Source organism: Nerophis ophidion, linkage group LG10 (genome assembly GCF_033978795.1).
Source record: "Nerophis ophidion isolate RoL-2023_Sa linkage group LG10, RoL_Noph_v1.0, whole genome shotgun sequence".
In the NCBI taxonomy this organism is placed as follows: domain Eukaryota; kingdom Metazoa; phylum Chordata; class Actinopteri; order Syngnathiformes; family Syngnathidae; genus Nerophis; species Nerophis ophidion.
The window spans coordinates 12,999,090-13,020,271 of NC_084620.1; the positions used below are offsets into that span (position 1 = coordinate 12,999,090).

At 38.4% G+C, this 21,182-nt stretch overlaps 1 protein-coding gene across 4 annotated transcripts in view; it reads right to left on the bottom strand.

Annotated features, from left to right (window-relative positions):
- Positions 1–21,182, bottom strand: part of zbtb4 (zinc finger and BTB domain containing 4) — a 50,118-nt gene that overhangs the window by 21,466 nt on the left and 7,470 nt on the right. For 2 of the 4 annotated variants that reach the window (XR_009808403.1, XM_061912453.1), the window contains exon 2: positions 16,359–16,406. The exons of 1 other annotated variant lie outside the window; for it this stretch is intronic. The gene's annotated coding sequence lies outside the window, so the exon portion shown is untranslated. Of the gene's footprint in view, positions 1–16,358; positions 16,407–16,491; positions 16,594–21,182 lie in introns of those variants that run through there. One more of the 4 variants, XR_009808404.1, reaches the window with a different exon arrangement.

Consider the following 21,182-nt stretch of genomic DNA (forward strand, 5'->3'; position numbering starts at 1 on the left):
TTGAGGGTTGCAGGTTCGATTCCCGCTTCCGCCATCCTAGTCACTGCCGTTGTGTCCTTGGGCAAGACACTTTACCCACCTTCTCCCAGTGCCACCCACACTGGTTTAAAAATGGGTTTCACTATGTAAAGCGCTTTGAGTCGCTAGAGAAAAGCGCTATATAAATATAATTCACTTCACTTCACATAAAGAAAAGACAGCAGCCATGAATTTGGCCCTGTATTGATACTTGCATCTCCTCGTCAACAACAACAACACACTTGTGGCCTTCAAAATAAAAGTGCTGCACTTTAATGGGCTGCACTGAATAAAATAAGGGTCTCAGTATGTTTACACCAGTCCATCACATGTTGGTTACTCAGCAGTCTTTTTGTGTTATTAATACACTGAGCGAGTCCATGTGTTTGTAACGTGTCTTTATTGCAAAAATGCCAGTTTGCCTGCGCTTAACTCCCAGAACTCATTTCCCCCAGTTCCATCGCCCTCCATGACGTCATCATTAGCTGACTCTATAGTTATTTGCTAACTGACACAGTTACCCCATAAATCTTTACAATATTTACTGCAAAAAAAAAACTCACAATGGAGCCAAAAAAGATTCTAGTGCAGGTAACATGAATAAAAAGGTAAGAATCACTGTTGAATTCAATTAAGAACTCAAGATAAGGGAAACCAAAGTGTCTCTTCTTTCCACATCTCCATTCTACACTGATCGCTGTCTTTGCCAACATGAGTCTTAAATAAAGGCCATACAGCCAGCTGATTTTTTTCTATTGATTCTCTGCACAGTGTATAAATAAAATTATACCAAAAAAACTCCAGCAAAAATGAAAGAAATAAAGCCCAAAGGCACAACGTCATGAGAAAATGTCAAAAATAATAGCAGAAAAACCTACGTTTTTAAACATATTGAAACTTATTTTTAGCTTTTCTTATTAAAAATATGAGGGCTGTCAAAGTTAACTAGGGCTGCAGCTATCAGTTATTTTAGTAATCCTTAGTTTGTTCTATTAATTGAGAAATCAGATAAAACACACTTTATAGCTTCAATGAGTATTTTAGGGGAAATCATTGAAATAAACAGCAATTTTTCTGCTTGACATGATCTTTATTCTATTTTCTTAGAAATGTAGATCATCATAGTTCAAATTGCACTTTTAACGTGTGTATTAGTAAAAAAAAAAAAAACTCTCGGCTGTTCGGTCATCTGAACATTTCAATAAGCTTGTTTGCTGGTTATAGAAAGATAAAATGCAGACATAAGTTATGCTTATGGATGTGTTTGGTACATTGTTTTTTGGTTTACATTAGTACAGTACCTTCTTATTTGCAATATAATTGCAGAATTATTACAACATACTTTTTAGGCAAATTAACGGCGTGCATTCAAGTAAAACATTTAAATGGGTTATACTTGTATAGCGCTTTCCTACCTTCAAGGTACTCAAAGCGCTTTGACACTAGTTCTACAATCACCCATTCACACACTGAGGGCAGGAACTTCTATGCATGGCCCTAAACCAGGGGTCGGTAATCTTTTTGGCTGAGAGAGCCATGAATTGATTAACGTGGACCCCGACTTAAACAAGTTGAAAAACTTATTCGGGTGTTACCATTTAGTGGTCAATTGTACGGAATATGTACTGTACTGTGCAATCTACTAATAAAAGTATCAATCAATCAATCAAACAAACCAAATATTTTTTTAAATATTTCCGTGAGAGCCATATAATTTTTTTTTTTTAACACTGAATACAACTATAATAATAATAATAATAATAATAATAATGGATTAGATTTATATCACGCTTTCCTATTGTTCGATACTCAAAGCACTCACAGAGCAGTGGGAACCCATCATTCATTCACACCTGGTGGTGGTAAGCTACATTTGTAGCCACAGCTGCCCTGGGGTAGACTGACGGAAACGTGGCTGCTAGTTTGCGCCTACGGCCCCTCCAACCACCACCAATCATTCATTCATCATTCATTCACCAGTGTGAATGGCAGTGGCAGGGGTGAAGTGTCCTGCCCAAGGACACAACGGCAGAGATTTGGATGTCAATAGGTGGGAAGCGAACCTGCAACCCTCAGGTTTCTGGCACGGCCGCTCTACCCACTACGCCATGCCGCCATGCACGCATATAAAAATGCATGCACTACGCCATGCCGCCCCGGCATGGCGTAGTGCATGCATTTTTATATGCGTGCATTTTTAAGAAAGACCAACATTTTTAGAGTATAATAAGTCTTCTATTCTTTTTAATAAGTGTTACTCTGAGGCTAACCAACAATAAATAAAATACTTCTTACCATTAATGCAACTTTTTGAACAAGTGCGGTAGAAACCGGATTAATGGATTAAAATGCATGAGAATGTTTTATATTTTGAACATTATTTTTAACATTGTGATTACCAGCGGAATTATTCATTACTTATCGTGTTAAGCAATGTCAGCTGAGATTTATCTGAGAGCCAAATGCTGACATCAAAAGAGCCACATCTGGCTCTAGAGCCATAGGTTCCCTACCCCTGCCCAAATCGCAGGAGCAATGGTAAAGAGTCTTGCTCAAGGACAACGGACATGTCTAGGATGGGGGATGATGGGGATCGAACCAGGAATCCTCAGGTTCAGCTAGCACGGCCGCTCTACCAACCGAGCCACGCTGTCCCAAACATTAAAACCATTTTTTTAAAACGTTCATGTACTGTATGACATTCTGACACTTTTTACAGTTCATTTCAATTATCCACGCAAGTGATTACCCGCAATTTATTGCAATTAATCACAATTAAAAAATTGATTTTGATCTAATTTGGAAAATTGTGTGACCACACAAAAAAATATTCAACCTTCGAATTTTCAACTTCTGGTGCAGAAGCCTTTTGATACCTCGCAGGTATTTTTTTTGTATGTTTTTTTCACCTCTCCACTCCTTGGGGAGTCGTCCTAGCCCAACTTGTCCTTGCTTTGCTCCATTTTAAATTATATTTTTCTTCCTTGATTATGAATTAATCACAGTCCTACATATTTGTTTTCCACCATCACCTCTGCTATTATCTATGTATCCATTGACATTTCTGGTTGTTGTGTTAAAATATTTTGTGATTCAAATGTATCATTAATGACGGTTGCACTATAGAACGCTTGTCGGCATCGTGGGATCCGAGTCTACAATGAAACTTAACAGTTCTGGTGTTACTTGGTACTGTCCTTTAAAAGCATCCCCCCAAAACCCCCTTCGTATCCACCAACTGAACCCTGACGCCAGCCGCCTGCCCTTTCCTCTAACTCTCTTTCATCACTCTCTCTCCCTCACCCTCATTGTCCGCCACCACACTGGTCGCCATGGGAACCGCTCCGGGATTGGGTGTTGTTCTTGTGACCTCTCTGGCGGCTCTTGGGAGTTGGAGGACAAACTTATTTGTTTCCCCCTCCTCGTTCTCTCCCCGCCCCCGAACGCTTTTCATTCACTCCAGCCTGGTTTCACGTACAGAAGAACTACAGTTAGGCAAAAAGACAGAGTAAAAGAAAAAAAGAAGTTTGTAGGAAGTTCGCTAGCTGGTAAAGACAATGGTTGGTAGGTGTGTGTGTTGGGCGAATGTTGCGCGTGCTCGCCACCAGCTCTGCATTAAGAGGTGCCCCCGTTGTTCAGCCGTCCCTATTCATGGCTCTCTGCCCTAACGTGATCACAGCTTTTCACACTGTGCTTCCAAGCGAGACACACATGTCTGAACGGCCACAAGCAGGAAGCCATCTTTGTCTTGGGAAATGTGAAGCTTGTCGATATTTAAGTTTTGTTGTGTAAATAGGAACTTGGTAGAGTATTAGTAAGGGAGTTACATATATGTCGACATACAGTATATTGTAAAAACAACACCAAAAACATATGTCACCACCTTTTTGGCCACTAAAGGCGCTGCCGGGCAGAGTGTTTTCAAATAATACAGTAAATCTCCACCTGGGTACTCACAGATTAAAAAAAAAAAAATAAAATAGTGGAAAAACCCGCCCATTTGCTTATTTTCTCTACATAAATAAACAGTTTTTTCCCCAGAAAAAAAACACATTTGATTCACCTGTTTATGATAATTTATAAATAATAATATAGCATAGTATGTACAGAAAAATAAAATGGCAGACAGTTAATGTCTAACAAAAGTGTAAACAATAGGTGGCAATATATTAGGGCTGCACATCCATCCATCCATTTTCTACAACTTGGTAGGGGCCCATCAAAGCTACAGCTGCACACGGGCGGAAGGCGGAGTACACCCTGGATAAGTCGCCACCTCATTGCAGGGCCAACACAGACAGACAACATTCACACTCACATTCATTCACTAGGACCAATTTGGTGTTGCTAATCAGCCTAAACCCAGGTGCATGTCTTTGGAGGTGGAAGGAAGCCGGAGTACCCGGAGGGACCCATGCAAACATGCAAACTCCACATAGATAGATCCCGAGCCCAGGATCGAACCCAGGACCTTTGTATTGTAAGGCACCTGTACTAACCCCTGTGACACCATGCTGCCCTTGGGCTGCACAATTAATTACATTTTAATGACGATCACGATTTTGGCTGCCACGATTAAATTAGGTTGATCACCGGGGATATGAAAATTTAAAAACACGCAGGCTGCGGTGCATATCAAATCAAGCACTTTCTAAACCGCGGCGGTCGAGAACAGACCTGTGAAGCGTGCGCCTTTCCATGCCGGAGGCCAATGTGTATGATCCCAAAACTCAATCACAGATTAACATTATTAGTATTATTAACATTAACAAACTTGTCCCGTGGTTACTACGGCCGATCGCTCGTTTCAATTCCTTTCACTCGCTTCACTTCCGTAATGTCTCGGCGTGTGACCGTACTGCTGTTATTAGATGGCGGCAGGTGTGGACAATATTGGAGACAGACTCATCTGCCCACTCAAAAATCAAACAGCGGAGGAGAAAAATATTGGATTTTGTTTTCATTTTTAAAAAGTGCAACATAGCGTTGTGTCACTGGCCCGCTCCTTCACTCACCTGCCCTGACTCGTAGAGGAAATAGGTAACAGGCGATCTGTAAAACGATGTTGAGGGAACATTGACACAACTTGTTTATAATGTCTTGCTGTTTGTTTACTGGGATGGTCACACGTCCTTTATCTAATTGCTAACTTTCTCAGTCGCGGAGTTGTTGCTTGCGTATTCAATGTGAGAGGTATCACTCCTATTTGTGTTGGCTGAAGTCTTGCACTGATCCACATAATGTTGGAGAAGAAAAAAGCTTGGTTTCTTTGACTTTATCTTCATTGGCTAAACTGCTTTGTGTTTTAAATTGATATTGAAAAGTTAACACCATTTTTAATTTTACATTATTTGTATGTTTGTTTTAATGACAGTTGTTATTTTAAAAAAATAGTTCACGTGACATAGCGTTTTGTGAATGTTTTGCAGTGCAAAAAATGGAGCTAAAAGGTTTGATGTACTACGATGAGAAAAAACAGACAAGTTGATACTTACAATCAATCCATCAATGTTCATTGATATAGCCCTAACTCACAAGTGTCTCAAAACAATGAACACAAACACAAACATTTGCCTTTAAATACAAGGAGAGCATTTATTTTGACTTTTTATTAGACATTTTAATTACAAAATTACATAATGGTGTCGTGTTCAATCCCCCTCCCCCAACACTGATTTACCAAACATAATTGATAATCATAATCAATAATCATTATGATTTCAATATTGATAAAAACATCATCCTAACTATTATTATGGCTATAATTGTGCAGTTCAAATGTGAAAGGTGCCAATCCCTATGCACGACTATGGGCAGTTACACTTCCCGTCTCCTAATGTGTACTGTGTGGGAACTTAGGACACCTCTGTCCTGTATCGAAATAGCTGATTAAGGAATACATGAAGTGAAGTGAATTATATTTATATAGCGCTTTTCTCAAGTGACTCAAAGCGCTTTACTTAGTAACACTCAATATCTAAGTTACATTTAAACCAGTGTGGGTGGCACTGGGAGCAGGTGGGTAAAGTGTCTTGCCCAAGGACACAACGGCAGTAACTAGGATGGCACAAGCGGGAATCGAACCTGCAACCCTCAAGTTGCTGGCACGGACACTCTACCAACCGAGTTATGCCGCCCCATCCTGGATGAAAACCACCGCTTCCCATCAAACTTGATGGAGCTTGTGAGGTGCTGCAAAGAAGAATGGGCAAGACTGCCCAAAGATAGTTGTGGCAAGCTTGTGGCATCGTACTCAAAAAGACTGTAATTGCTGCCAAATGTGCATCAACAAAGTATTGAGCAAAGGCTGTCAATACTTATGTACATGTGTATTTTCATCATTAATACTCTTAAAAAAAAAAAACTTTTCACATTGTCATTATGGGTTATTATCATTAGAATTTTGAGGACAAATATGGCCGTAATAAGGCCGTAAAATAACAAAATGTGGACAAAGTGAAGCTCTGTGACTACTTTCCAGATGCACTGTATGGACTTTCAAAATAAAAATACTAGACATATCATCAGCAGCAAAATAATTTTAAAATGTTATATCTACTGGATGACTTTAGAGGCTTATTCAAATAAATTAAATGGATTTGTTTTGGTGTCTGTTGTGTTTGTTTTTTATTTGGGCGGCATAGCTCTGTTGGTAGAGTGGCCGTGCCAGTAACTTGAGGGTTGCAGGTTCGATTCCCGCTTCTGCCATCCTAGTCACTGCCGTTGTGTCCTTGGGTAAGACACTTTACCCACCTGCTCCCAGAGCCACCCACACTGGTTTAAAATGTAACTTAGATATTGGGTTTCACTATGTAAAGCACTTTGAGTCACTAGAGAAAAGCGCTATATAAATATAATTCACTTCACTTCATTTAAGTAAATATGCTTTTATAATTAGGGCTTTCGAAATTAATGAGTAAACTCATGTGGCTAATCACAAAAAAGTTTTGCATTAATAATGAACACACATAGAATATCCATCCATCCATTTTCTACCACTTGTCCCTCCCAGGGTCACTAGAGCCTATCCCAGCTGCATTCGAGCGGAAGGTGGGGTACACCCTAGACAAGTCGCCACCTCATCGCAGAACCAATACAGATAGACAGACAACAATTACATCCACATTTACACACTTGGGCCAATTGAGTGTTGCCAATCAATCTACTCTCAGGTGCATGTCTCTGGAGGTGAGAGGAAGACGGAGGGAACCGACTCAGTCACAGGGACAACATGCTACACTAAGATTAATCATGCAATTTATTTTTTATTTTTGACCGTACAAGCTCTTTCACCTTAACCGTTAGACGGTCAGTGATCAGATCAATGCATATGTCAGTACAAAAATGAGTGAGGACATTGTTGTGCTCGTTGGCAAATTTTACTCCAAAATAAAGCCTGAAAAAAAAATGTAATGAAACTGTTGCCAGGGTATGTGCAAATAAATTACATAATTTCAAGTCAAACCTGTCAAAAATGTTCCTGGATGACATTCTGACAATAAAATTGCAGATCTGTAAAAATAATTGGGTCTTTTCATGAGTAAATGTTAACTATGCAAGCACCTGATTAATCTGATTTTAAAAAATCATTCAACAGCCCTATTTATATTATAAATCTCCGATATGAAGAACATTTTGCCATATGCTTTTTATTTGCGTTTGGATCATTCCAGACACATGAATGCGCTGCGATGTTGAGATCTTTTTTAAATATGTCGTGGATCAATAAAGTAAGAGCTGAGGGCTGCATGTGCGCCCGAGCCGAACTTGGGCGAGACTGCTTTTCACGTTTACGGTACATAAAAAAGTGGTGTATTAATAATCACATGAGGTCACATATAACGACAAGGACACTTTGGAGGGCAAACCCGCCACACTCACGAAGGCCGGTGTACAGCCAGAGAGAGAATCAAGGCTGCAGAGATAACATAAAAATAGCACTGTGGAAACAAACCTGGCCCAGTTTTAGTACTTTGACTGCACTGACTTCCACTAAGAGGAGTTCCTAATATTTTGTACCTTTTACTCCAAAGGGCTAACATGATTTGGGTGTCAAATGTACGGCCCGCAGTACAAATCAGGCCCGCGAAAAGTTATTTTCCAGCCCACGGGATGAGTTTGCCAAGTACAAAAATAAGCCTAATTCTTTAATGAAGTAAATTGCTGCTTTAAATGTGTCCACGAGATGTCGCAATAGCAATTCTTTGTATTTTTGTAGATGATGCTACATATGTAAAAAAAAAAATTAAAAAACACATGAAAATGAGCAAACTACTTGAATAACATCCATCCATCCATTTTTCTACCGCTTATTCCCTTTGGGGTCGCGGGGGGCGCTGGTGCCTATCACAGCTACAATCGGGCGGAAGGCAGTGTACACCCTGGAGAAGTCGCCACCTCATGGCAGGGCCAACACAGATAGACAGACAACATTCACACTCACATTCACACACTAGGGCCAATTTAGTGTTGCCAATCAACCTATCCCCAGGTGCATGTCTTTAGAGGTGGGAGGAAGCATTCACGGGGAGGACATGCAAACTCCACATAGAAAGATCCCGAGCCCGCGATTGAACCCCAGACTACTCCGGACCTTCGTATTGTGAGGCAGACGCACTAACCCCTCTTCCACCGTGAAGCCCACACATAATAATAACATCCTGTAATTTAAATGTTGATATTTTTTTATCTTGATAAATTGAAAATTAACACCGATGAGTTGACTATTGAACATCTTCATGTAATTTATTCAGAAAATATACATAACGACAAATAAAGATAGAATACTATTAACCGCAACATGTAAGTGTAAAAAAAACAACCAACATTATAATTTCTACATTTTCAGAATGTGCTTGTTCTATTTTTAAACAAAGAAAACAATCTGAAGTTTTCTTCATTTTAAAGTTATTGTGCTGGGATTTTACCAGTGCGGCCCACTTCATTTTTTTCCATGTGGCCCCTGATCCAAAATGAGTTTAGCTCATTATTAACAAATGAAATAAGCTTTCTGTAGCTGAGATTCGTGCTGCGTGGTTGTCAATGCTGCTATTTAATCCATGTATCTCCTGACTGTTATCATGTTGACAAATTCAATGTACTTTGTGTTTCCCACTCGTAAAAACGCCGAACAACTGAGTAGGTTTTCCAGTCACATAATAACTGACAACCGTGTCATCGTGCCTCTTACCAAATTTTTCGAAAACAACAATTATAAATGGCGAGCATGTTTTTTTTTCTCCCTGATCACTGTAGACGCCATTGATGAAAATGTGTCAGACTCTACCGTCAAAGTGCACTGGAGTGTCAGCACACATCCTCGCTGAACTTCTGAGGAGGGATGACTAACCAACTCTGCAGCTGACTTGGACACACATCAAAGTGGGAAGTCCACAAACTTTGAAGGGACTCAAATGTCAGAGGTTTCTCTAAGAGGAGTCAGCGGCTTTACAAAGGAAGAGGCGGACCTGTGTGTGTTGTTTTGTGTCCTGCACTACGAAGATGCAGGGATGTGGCAGTCGACTGCATCTGTGCAGTTTGCAGCGTTGAGAATTTTTAACTGCAAACGCCTGCATGCTGTTTCCGATGTCTGACAGAGTAAGAGCTCGCTTGCGGCCCCTGAACAATCCACTGCAAAAATGGCCCCAGGAATGTGTCAACTTGGAGCCAAGAGAATAACTCGTACTCGAGCATGCATTACTTTAAGGACCAATGCAAGTATTGGGTACACACTAAAAAACATTCACTGGCCAACCGAGTGTATAGTCTCTTGTTATGATTGACATAAATCATGGCTCCAACACGGGAGATGTCAAATGAAACAAAAGAGGATTGTCAGACTTCTTCAAAAAGATCAATCTTCACGCAATATTGCAAAATATGTTAATTTTTCACAGTAAGCTGTGTCTAAAATTTGGACCAAGTACAAACAACACGGAAAGGTTGCAAAAAGCAAGCAGACTGGTTGACCAAAGAAACAACCTAAGTGTCAAGATAGAAAACTTACAGAAATATGTCTTGAAAACAGAAAAGGCACAGCAAAACAAATTAATAACAAATGGCCAGAAACTGGAAACTGTAAGAAACCGCCTAAAGTGAATGGAATTTCAATACAAAAAATGTAAACAAAAGTTGCCATTAACACCTAGACTACCGCTTAAAGAAAACATGCACATTTCTACAATCATTGATGATATGGGGCTGCATGTCGAATAATGTCACTGGGGTTATAGTTGGCTGTCATTTCATCTTCAATGAATACTAAAACTTACATTACATTGACATTGTCGACACTTTTCTTATTCCATCAATTGAAAAGGACGTTTGAGGAACGATGATTTTTTTTTTTATGATAATGCTTTTTGCTATAAACCAAGAACTGTAAAAAATGTCTTTGAATAAACATGTAAGGTCAATGTCATGGCCTGCAAATAGTCCGGATCTCAATTCAATAGCAAATGTGTGGTGGAAATTGAAGAAAATGGGCCATCACAAGATTTGAACCTGCAACGCTAATCTGACAACAGCAATCAGAGAAAGTTAGAGCAATATTGATGAAGAATTCTGTTTGTCACTCATTAGTCCATGCCTCAGAAAATGAAAACTGTTTAAAAATCCAGGGGTGGTGCAACAAAGTATAGTGGTGTGTTGTTGTGTTTTTGTTTGTTTGTTTTTCATAATTCCATAGGCTTTTCCTCCCAATGCTTGATTCTATATTTTTTTTTACTCTGCTTTATCCAAAAATGTAACTGTTACTGACTACCACAATTTATTTTCTTGATTTATCTTAGTGTTTCTATTTCAGAAAATTGTAATTTGAAATGACAATAGTGTAGTGTCATGTCAGTTATGCAATATTTTTCTACAAAATTACATAACTGGATAAACATTCTCCTAGACTGGTGATTCAATTTTTTGCCAGGTCTTATGTTTTTTAGCCATTAAAAGGTCCCATTTTAGAGGATTTTTGTGATAGAAAACAATCCCTATCCTGCTGTGTCAACTAAAGTCAAATGAAAACATGTGCAGGATGTGTTCATCCTTGGCCAATGCACCAGCACTGCATTACACTGGTTGAGGAGGTCTTACATAAATCCAGCCTCCACAACGACTGGAAAAAGTGGAAAGCTAAAGCTACATGTCAATCGGTGCACATTTGTACAAACAGTTAGGACCTGATCTAAGGTCCAAACAATAAGAGCTAAACATTTGAATAAAAAACAATTGCACCTACTATTAGTGGCCGTGTTGCACTAAAACTGCTTTATAACGAGTGTAAAAGGGTGCGGACTGCCCTATTTAAATGATGTTTACTACCGACTGTCACTACAGAGAGACTCATTTTTCTCCACATCCATTGATTGGCTTCATCCTCCAACCTGTGGTGGTTAGCCATGTTGTGGAACATGCAGCAGACAGAACTGAATTTTTAGCACATTGAAGGGACACTCCGAGTGCAATTGCCCACTGGATTTATTTAGACGCAAAAAAATTACAAAAAAATTTAAGTGTGTACAGAGGACTAGGTAAGCAGTCTTGCCTTTCCCCCGAACACACTTTTTTCCCTGGTTGACTGAAACACTTTCAACTCATTAATTAATAGTTGTGCCAGAGCAAAAGAGGCCAAATTCTGATAAAGTGTGTCCGAAGTTGCAATAAACATTTTTGTATAAGACGCGGATTCTTAACACTTTTGGACCCTGGGCCAAACTCTACCACTACCGAGGTACCCGAAGCCTACTCAAATATAAAGACTGAACTAGTTATCTTGTACTTGATTTTAACAGTATTCAATAAATATATATCAAACCTACTTACAGCTTAAAGGTGCTAAAATAAATGAAGTTTAACTGAATTAATAGTAATCATTAATAATATATGTTTATTACCTAAACAGTTGATAAAAATTAAAGTGCAAATTAAGACACAGCTTTACCTTTTTAGTCATAATTTTTGTACTTAAGAAATTTCTCTATGACTCTGGATTTCTTATTTGCTTGATATTGTCGTTACTGCCAGAGGTGGAAAATCTCAGGGCATTAAACTGATCACAACTGGACTATGTGGTTTGTCTTAGAAGACGTTTTTAAAAACGTATATACATACCATAAACCTGCTTATTTGTATTGTCAGCTGTTGCTAGTGACAGTCACAACTATGGTAATAGGCTAGCCCTGAGCGGTGCTCTGACCCACCTTAAACCCAAAACTGTTGTTTTGAAAAAGACTTATGTAGAGGGCGATCACTCACTGGAATCGACTTCCACAATATCTGGTATCAATCACCAGCAGAGTGGGTTTTAAGAATAGACTGAGAGGAGAATCATTGCAGAAAGAGATTATTCTAATGTCATGTCTCATGACATTCATTTATATCTTCTTTTGACATATTTTTTTCTTAAATTCATTCTTGTTTCTGGTTATCATTTTTATATTGACATTATCTTGATTTTGTATGTACTTTGCCATATTTGATTCATTATGGTACTTTTTTTATCAGTTAGAATATTGTTTTACTTTAGTACACTAATGGGTATACTGTAGGCCATTGGTTGTTTGCTTTATTTTTTCAAAAAATATACACATATTTTTACATTGCTCTTTTTATTTATGGTATGAACATTATTGTCTAAACTCCAAGTTATTGTTTTTTTGTTGTTGCTATTTTTGTACTACAAAACTGTATTATTGATCATGTTGTACTGCATAGTGATCTTTTGTTTTGTGATTATGTGATGTTTTTTGCCTGGAACCTAGAAAGAATAGTCTCCACTACGGTGTAGACTAATGGGGATCCTTAATAAACTCATCTTAGTAGGGTTCATCAGTTTATGCTCATAGACTTAGATTGTTCAGATCTAGTCTAGCGGCTGGTGCCAAAACCCCCAATATTTATACTCCAAACCCAAGAGGGTGTGCCCGGGGCAAAGATGGTTTCGCCCTATCGTAGTGAGAAAAACAACTGTTTTGATGCAAACGAGCAATCCTACTGTCAAAGCCAACAACAATGTGTGACTTCCCCTCGTTAGCATCGAGGTATTGTGTGGCAGAACGATTGCTGTGGATCGACTACCACCAGTCCAAAACAGTCAGAATCCCCCATGTTAGCATTCTATTCAGTTGTAAACAAATGGCACAAATGGCATTCTGGCCACCTACTGTGACCAGAATGTTTCTAACTCCTGTGATTTGTTGGAGGCGAAATTGCAGAGTCTTTTTTGAATGATTGAAAGGAGAGTGTTGTATGTGGGAGATAGGTGGTCAAACACAATGCGGGTGCTAAATGATTACATCTGTATCTAGTTGTCCCAGTATTTTTGCAAATTATGATAAACTTAATTTTTAATGCATGTGCATTTTATATGTATATATATATATATATGTAAATATATAAATACATAAATATATATATATATATATAAAAAATATATATATACATACATATATAAATATATATATATAAATATATATATATAAATATATATATATATATATATATATATATATATATATATATATATATATATATATATATATATATATATATATATTAGGGGTGGGCAAATTAATGTGTTAATTACGAGTTAACTCATCAATCTATTAACGCCGACTATTATTTTATCGCACATTTGCGTATGTTATTTACATGCTTTTATTTTGTTAACGCCTTTTCTTAACAAGATGGCGTCGCCCGGATAAGCTTCGGCTTCGAGGGGCTCTTGGTAAAGATGGAACATTTGGCAAAAATACCGGACAATTCTGCAAATTTCATGGCTGGCTTACAGCGTGGTCACTCCGGGATCACTTACGACCGCCAGACAATTCTGGATGTGGATAGATCGGGCCGTTTTGGACTGAATGACGCGTGCTTGCTGGACCGGCTAGCTAGCATTGGAATACTTTGCCGGCTACATCCAGCGGCCTGTGAAGCAGCGGAGTATATGTGTTGTCTGTCTATTTATGAATAATGCAGACGAGGAGTGTTAGCTGAGTTCTTAACGTTTACTTTCAGAGCGTGCATATCACAACATACAAGATACCGTCATGGCGACACAACCTATACCGGTCTACCGCGCATGCTCGTCACTCCTGTTGCATGCTGGGTAGGGTAGTTCTTTTTCTTCCCTGACTCACAACATCACAATATAGTACCATGTATATGCGTTCAGTTTATCAAAGCACCAAGCAAACAATCTGAAAATTCCCATCATATCAATTCCTAGATATGGTCATAATTATTCTAAGTGCACTACGCAGAATAAACACAAATTTATTAATATTGCTACCACGGATAATTTGATCTAGAATTCCCTAAAACAGCCCACTACCTATAATATAGTTTTTTTAAACATAAGATCCGTGATAAAAAAATGTTTCTGCTGTTACCTCAGAAATTGCCTGTTAAGATGTTATGATTGTGGCTCAGAGATTTGTATGTAGATTATATTTGTTTTCCATAACAAACAGGATAACTTAAATACCCTGGCAGTGGCAATAAGCTTAAAAGTTTGTATTTACATTTTTTTAGTTGATTTTCATAAAATATGCTATTTAACTGCTACTGTTTAACAAGGACTGATTTAAATTGTGTTTGCACAACAAATGTTTTGGCGCTTTTGTTCATGTGGGAGAATATTCCAATAAAGGTGCACTACACACTACTTTTGAATTCATTATTGGGCTTTGCGTATAAAATGCAGTTAATCGCGATTAATCGGACAAATAGTGCGATTAACTTTGATTAAAATTTGTAATCGTTGCCCAGCCCTAATATATATATATATATATATATATATATATATATATATATATATATATATATATATACATATATATATATGTATATATATATATATATATATATATATATATATACATATATATACATATATATATGTATATATGTATATATATATATATATATATATATATATATATATATATATATATATATATATATACATATACATACTGTACATGCATATATATATTAGGGCTGCGAATCTTTGGGTGTCCCACGATTCGATTCAATATCTATTCTTGGTGTCACGATTCGATTCAAAATCTATTTTTTTTTTCAATTCAAAACAATTCCTCGATTCAAAAACAATTTTTTTCCTGATTCAAAAGGATTCTCTATTCATTTAATACATAGGATTTCAGCAGGATCTACCCCAGTCGTCTGCTGACATGCAAGCAGAGTAGTAGTTTTTTTTAAAAAGCTTTTATAATTGTAAAGGACAATGTTTTATCAACTGATTGCAATAATGTAAATTTGTTTTAAATATTAAACGAACCAAAAATATGACTTATTTTTTGTTTGTGAAAATATTGGACACAGTGTGTTGTCAAGCTTATGAGAAGCGATGCAAGTGTAAGCCACGGTGACACTATTGTTCTTTTTTTTTATTTTTAAAAATGTCTAATGATAATGTCAATGAGGGATTTTTAATCACTGCTATGCGGAAATTATAACTAATATTGATACTGTTGTTGATAATATTCATCTTTGTTTAGCTGGGTGTGAGTTTTCCTTGCCCTTATGTGGGCCTACCGAGGATGTCGTGGTGGTTTGTGCAGCCCTTTGAGACACTAGTGATTTAGGGCTATATAAGTAAACATTGATTGATTGATTGATTTTACTACCTTTGGTTTGTTCTGTGTCGTTTTTGTGTCTTCTGTCAATTGCTCTGTTTATTGCCGTTCTGAGTATTGCTGGGTCAGGTTTGGTTTTGGACTTGGATTGCATTGTTATGGTAGTGTTGTGTATTGTTTTGTTGGATTGATAAAAAAAAATTAAAAAAAATTTAAAAAATTGGATTTTTTAAAAATGAGAATCGATTCTGAATCGCACAACGTGAGAATCGTGATTCAATTTCGAATCGATTTTTCCCCACCCCCCTGATATATATACATATATATTTATACATACACCTATACATACATACACACACGCACGCACACGCACGCACACGCACGCACACACAAATGGATAGCCCGGCCCACAGCCCCCAGCCAAATTTTTTTAAGCCAATGTGGCCAATAAGTCAAAAAGTTTGGAGACTCCTGCATTAGTACATCAAGCACTTCATTTTTTGAGCTAATAAGTGCACTCACCCCGAGAAACACAACAAAATGCAGTGCACCTTCAGTTGTACTCAACTAGTCAAATAATTCCCTATAATCCAAATGTTTTCAGCGCACTTAATTGATGACAACAGGACTATCAAGACTGTGTTGGAAGGAAGCCGTTTCGCCTCACATCCAAGCAGGCTTCATCAATTCATACCCAAAGACAAGGCAGGACAGCTCGAGTCTATTGTTAAAAATGCTAATTCTCACCTTTTTTTTCTTTAGACGTCACTCGAGGCGTCATGATACTGGCACGACCTGCACAGACAACATGGTGAGCCTCTCATTAGACACTTTTCTGTAAACGAGGCCTCTCTCCAGATGATGCGGGCCTCTAACAAACCTCAGGTGGGGTGTCAAATGACAGACGCAGGAACACACTGAGCATGTTTACGTGACCACATCAGTCTGCATTAAAGCACTTGTGTAAGCGTTGCCAAAGGAGACTGGGAAGGATAGGTGGAAAATAATGTGGGAGGGGGAGGTGGGGGGGGGGGGGGGGGGACAGGGGACGGACGGCTGCTTTTTCCACTGCCTAAATCAAATTAATTAGCTCCTTCATATCCAGGCAGCTACTCAGGCATGCTGCACTGGCAGCAAGAGAAGGCAGAAGGGTGGGGGGAGGCAAAGAGATAGAACATGGTGGTGGTTTTCGTGAGGGGGCAAGCATGCGGCGTATGTGCGCACTTCTGAGATTTTGGGGGGCAAGACAGGCCGCAGAGAGGTAGGGCGTATAACTGATAAAGCAGGCAGCCTGTCTCGCTGGGCTAGGAAGCGGCTGCATGTTGACTGATGCCGCATGCCGCCACTTCCTGTTTCTAGACCGCCTGTACTTTCAGGCACGCACGTCTCTTTAAATAGCAAGTAGATGCCTCTGCCGGAGCCTGCTGGGACTCCACCGAGAACGCTTTGCAACAAGGAAGGAGGAGGTCCGCATGTTAGGAATTAAACGGGTAATCTAACAACAAAGCAAGGCAAAAGCAGTCAAAAAAGGATGAGGGCGAAAATCAACAAAAAAAAGACGTATGGCAGATGGTCGGAGGCGATGGCTTAATGCCCCAAAGCTAATAAAAGCCACAAATAAGTGAAACAGGGGCCTGAAACCAGAACATAAAAGAGAAGACTTGAGCATGGACATATGTGGAAGAGATTACGTAGGATGGCGTCATAATAAAGTATATCTTTAGGGAGATGGACAATTGTATTCTATTTATTTCTGCCTTTTTCTACAATTACATTATTATTTTTAACCTATTTTACCAATAATCAGCCCAAACAAACATTGCACTCCTATGTGAAATTATAATAAATTAATGGTGGTAGACCAACACACTGTATCCCAAATTTACACAAAGCATTCGCCAAAACCAGCCCAGGTATGCTAAGAAGTTACATACAGTTGTCCCTCGTTTATGGCCAAATCAACTTCCATAAAGTAGGAATCATTAATTATGAATCTAAAGGGACAAGCGCTAGAAAATGGATGGACATTTTCATGGGTAGAGCATAAAAAACGGTTTCCAACCTTTTTTGTATTATTTTCGACATTATGAAAGCCCTATAGACATGAAAAAACATACTTTTTAATCCAATATAGTAAGGCTACCTGAGGCTGACGTATATCAGTGGCCATGCTCTGATTGATTTGGTCTCCTGTAGTGGCCAATACTACTGTACTTTTAGTTTATTTAGCCATGTTTGTGCTTGAAAATGCTTAGTTTAGGTATCAAAAAAAAAAAAGCTTTAAAAATACCTCCCCCCAAAATAATGAAACCTTAATATTTTAAGCGCAATGAGGCAAAGGGAAACTATATATAAAAAAGCTGTATGTCAGTTAATTTTGCAACAATATTACTAGTGTTATTAGTTTTACATTTACATTATCAAGGACAGCTCCCATCCTGGCTCTGACCAGTTTGAACTGCTGCCCTCAGGAAGACGCTACAGGGTCATCAGGTTTAAGACAAAACAGAGTCAAGAACAGTTTTTTCCCTAAAGCCATAACCACGGTGAACCCTGAAATAACACTCTGTTAAAGACAAAATGGACAAACATTTGGAAGGTGTGAAGCGGCGTGTCGGCAGTAAAAAAAAAAAAGGCAAACGATGAGACGAATGATAAAAGTGCTCGGCTGATGTCGTCCAAAAAACAAACACTCATACAACAGCACATTTTATTCTGGTGGACAGCAACAGGCCACCATGTTCCAGGGCACAGAGAGACAGAGTGAGAAAGAGAGAAAGAGAGAGAGAAAATGTCTCTAAAGATGAGTCACAGCCTTTTTATTAAAAAGAAAAATACACCGCTGTGTAACCTGAGGCAAAACACTCATAATGTTTGCAGCCAATGTTCCCCCAAAATGTTCATGTGTCTGAGCGAAGGCACAAACTCCCTGAGCATTAAGTGGACCACATGTGAGCAACATCAGATGTGCACACCTGTCCCAAACCTGACATCAATAACAGGTTAAATGTCTTATTGTTGTAATCAAATGGCAGCAGTCATTTCTATTAGATTATCTTTTAATATACAGTGGGGCAAAAAAGTATTTAGTCAGCCACAGATTGTGCAAGTTCTCCCACCTAAAATGATGACAGAGGTCTGTAATTTTCATCATAGGTACACTTCAACTGTGAGAGACAGAATGTGAAAAAAAAATCCAGGAATTCACATTGTAGGAATTTTTATTAATTTATTTGTAAATTATGGTGGAAAATAAGTATTTGGTCAACCATTCAAAGCTCTCACTGATGGAAGGAGGTTTTGGCTCAAAATCTCACGATACATGGCCCCATTCATTCTTTCCTTAACACGGATCAATCGTCCTGTACCCTTAGCAGAAAAACAGCCCCAAAGCATGATGTTTCTACCCCCATGCTTCACAGTAGGTGTGGTGTTCTTGGGATGCAACTTAGTATTCTTCTTCCTCCAAACACGACCAGTTGAGTTTATACCAAAAAGTTATATTTTGGTTTCATCTGACCTCATGACATTCTCCCAATCCTCTGCTGTATCAACCATGTATCCATTTTGGTATAAACTCAACTCGTCGTGTTTGGAGGAAGAAGAATACTGAGTTTCATCCCAAGAACACCAGACCTACTGTGAAGCATGGGGGTGGAAACATCACGCTTTGGAGCTGTTTTTCTGCTAAGGGGACAGGACGATTGATCCGTGTTAAGGAAAGAATGAATGGGGGCATCTATCGTGAGATTTTGAGCCAAAACCTCCTTCCATCAGTGAGAGCTTTGAATGGTTGACCAAATACTTATTTTCTACCATAACTTACAAATAAATTCTTTAAAATTCCTACAATGTGAATTCCTGGATTTGATTTCACATTCTGTCTCTCACAGTTGAAGTGTACCTATGATGAAAATTACAGACCTCTGTCATCATTTTAAGTGGGAGAACTTGCACAATCGGTGGCTGACTAAATACTTTTTTGCCCCACTGTAGGTCAGTGATTCTTAAACTGTGGTACGTGTACCACCAGTGGTACGCAGCCATCATCTAATCTAGTGGTTCGCCAAATAAACACGACTAAAGTACAGCGTTTTATTTTCCCATTGCGTGTATTCCGTCACAGGAATTTTTCCCGGAAGTGAAATACAGTGGGGATGAAGCGAGCCAAGGTGGCTGTTGTGCAGCAAGCACCACACAAACTCTCTGAGTACACAAGGGGCCTAGATCTTCCTGCAAAAAGCAGATACGAGCAAAAAATCTCACTGTGCAATGGAATACATCCCTATACTTATCAGAGAAGATTATCTATCAATCCATTTTTGAGTGATGTCAAGGGTAATCCATCGATTGAGTTCCCAGACATGTCGAACTATCATGTGCACCAGACATCATTCTACATGACAAAACAGATACACAATTGGAAAAGCCTGAAGGTTTACAACTTCTTTGTGTGTGGCTGGGACAGGGAATAAATACACCATGCACAATTTTTACTCATGATTTATCTTTGTGGCTTCTGCTGTTTGTTGCTTTATTGTTGTTACACACGCTGTCAACATAGAACTACAGATGTCAACATTGTGAATGTGCTGAAAGCTTCATTTATGATTGCTGCCTTTAGTAAAAGTTCAACTCTTTGAGGTTTTGCTCATATTTGCTTTTGTTTATTTAGTTTCCCTCAAGTTGGTGATTTTTGAAACACTCATAGCAAAACTGCGTTTTAAGCATTCCGAAACAAGATAAACTACAAATATTTTCAAGAAAATACTTAAATGAGATACATTAAACGTTAAAAATATATCAAACAAACAAATCTTCGACTCTGCTCCCTTGTACTGGATGGAGTGCATGCTACTTGTTTTGTCATCGTCGTCTTTCATAAAATCTTCCACTCTTCCACCTTTCTTGATTACCTCTTGAGGAACTCTGAAGAAACTTTTATCATTTTCGCGATTTGAACGGTTCGTATAGCCAAAAACAACGCATGCATAGGGCATTTTTCTTTGAGAAAGGTTAAATGACACCTAGTACCCACAGAGAACAGAAGTTGGCTTGACGTGACATCATGTAAATGCAAGCAATACTTAAAACAGTGTTACTATTTTTCATTATTACTGTGTGTAATGTAACAGAGGCCAAACATATCAAATAGACTTGCTAAATATAACCTCTGTCTTGTTTTAATGAATACTTTGGCCCACTACGCTACTGTATTTTAATGTTGGTCCTTACAATGGTACTTGGAGAGCCAAGTGTTTTCTGATGTGGTAGGCCGATTTGGAGAAAAAGTTTGAGAACCACTGATATACAGTAGGTGATTTGGCCCACTTATAAGGAACATTTTAAAAATCTTGTTTTTTATGAGCTTTGTACTAAAATGTTATGTATAGGTAGGGGTCCTGTTTGGAAATAAATTGTACCCCTTTCAGAGATCACATTTATTTTTGCAAAATCATACAGAATAAATTGTTATGTGTTTATTTTGTTTATAGTTGTTGTTCATTTTATTTTGATTTGCTGTGCACAGAGGATGTGCGAGCAGTGTGCAATGATGCACCTTTAAGAGAA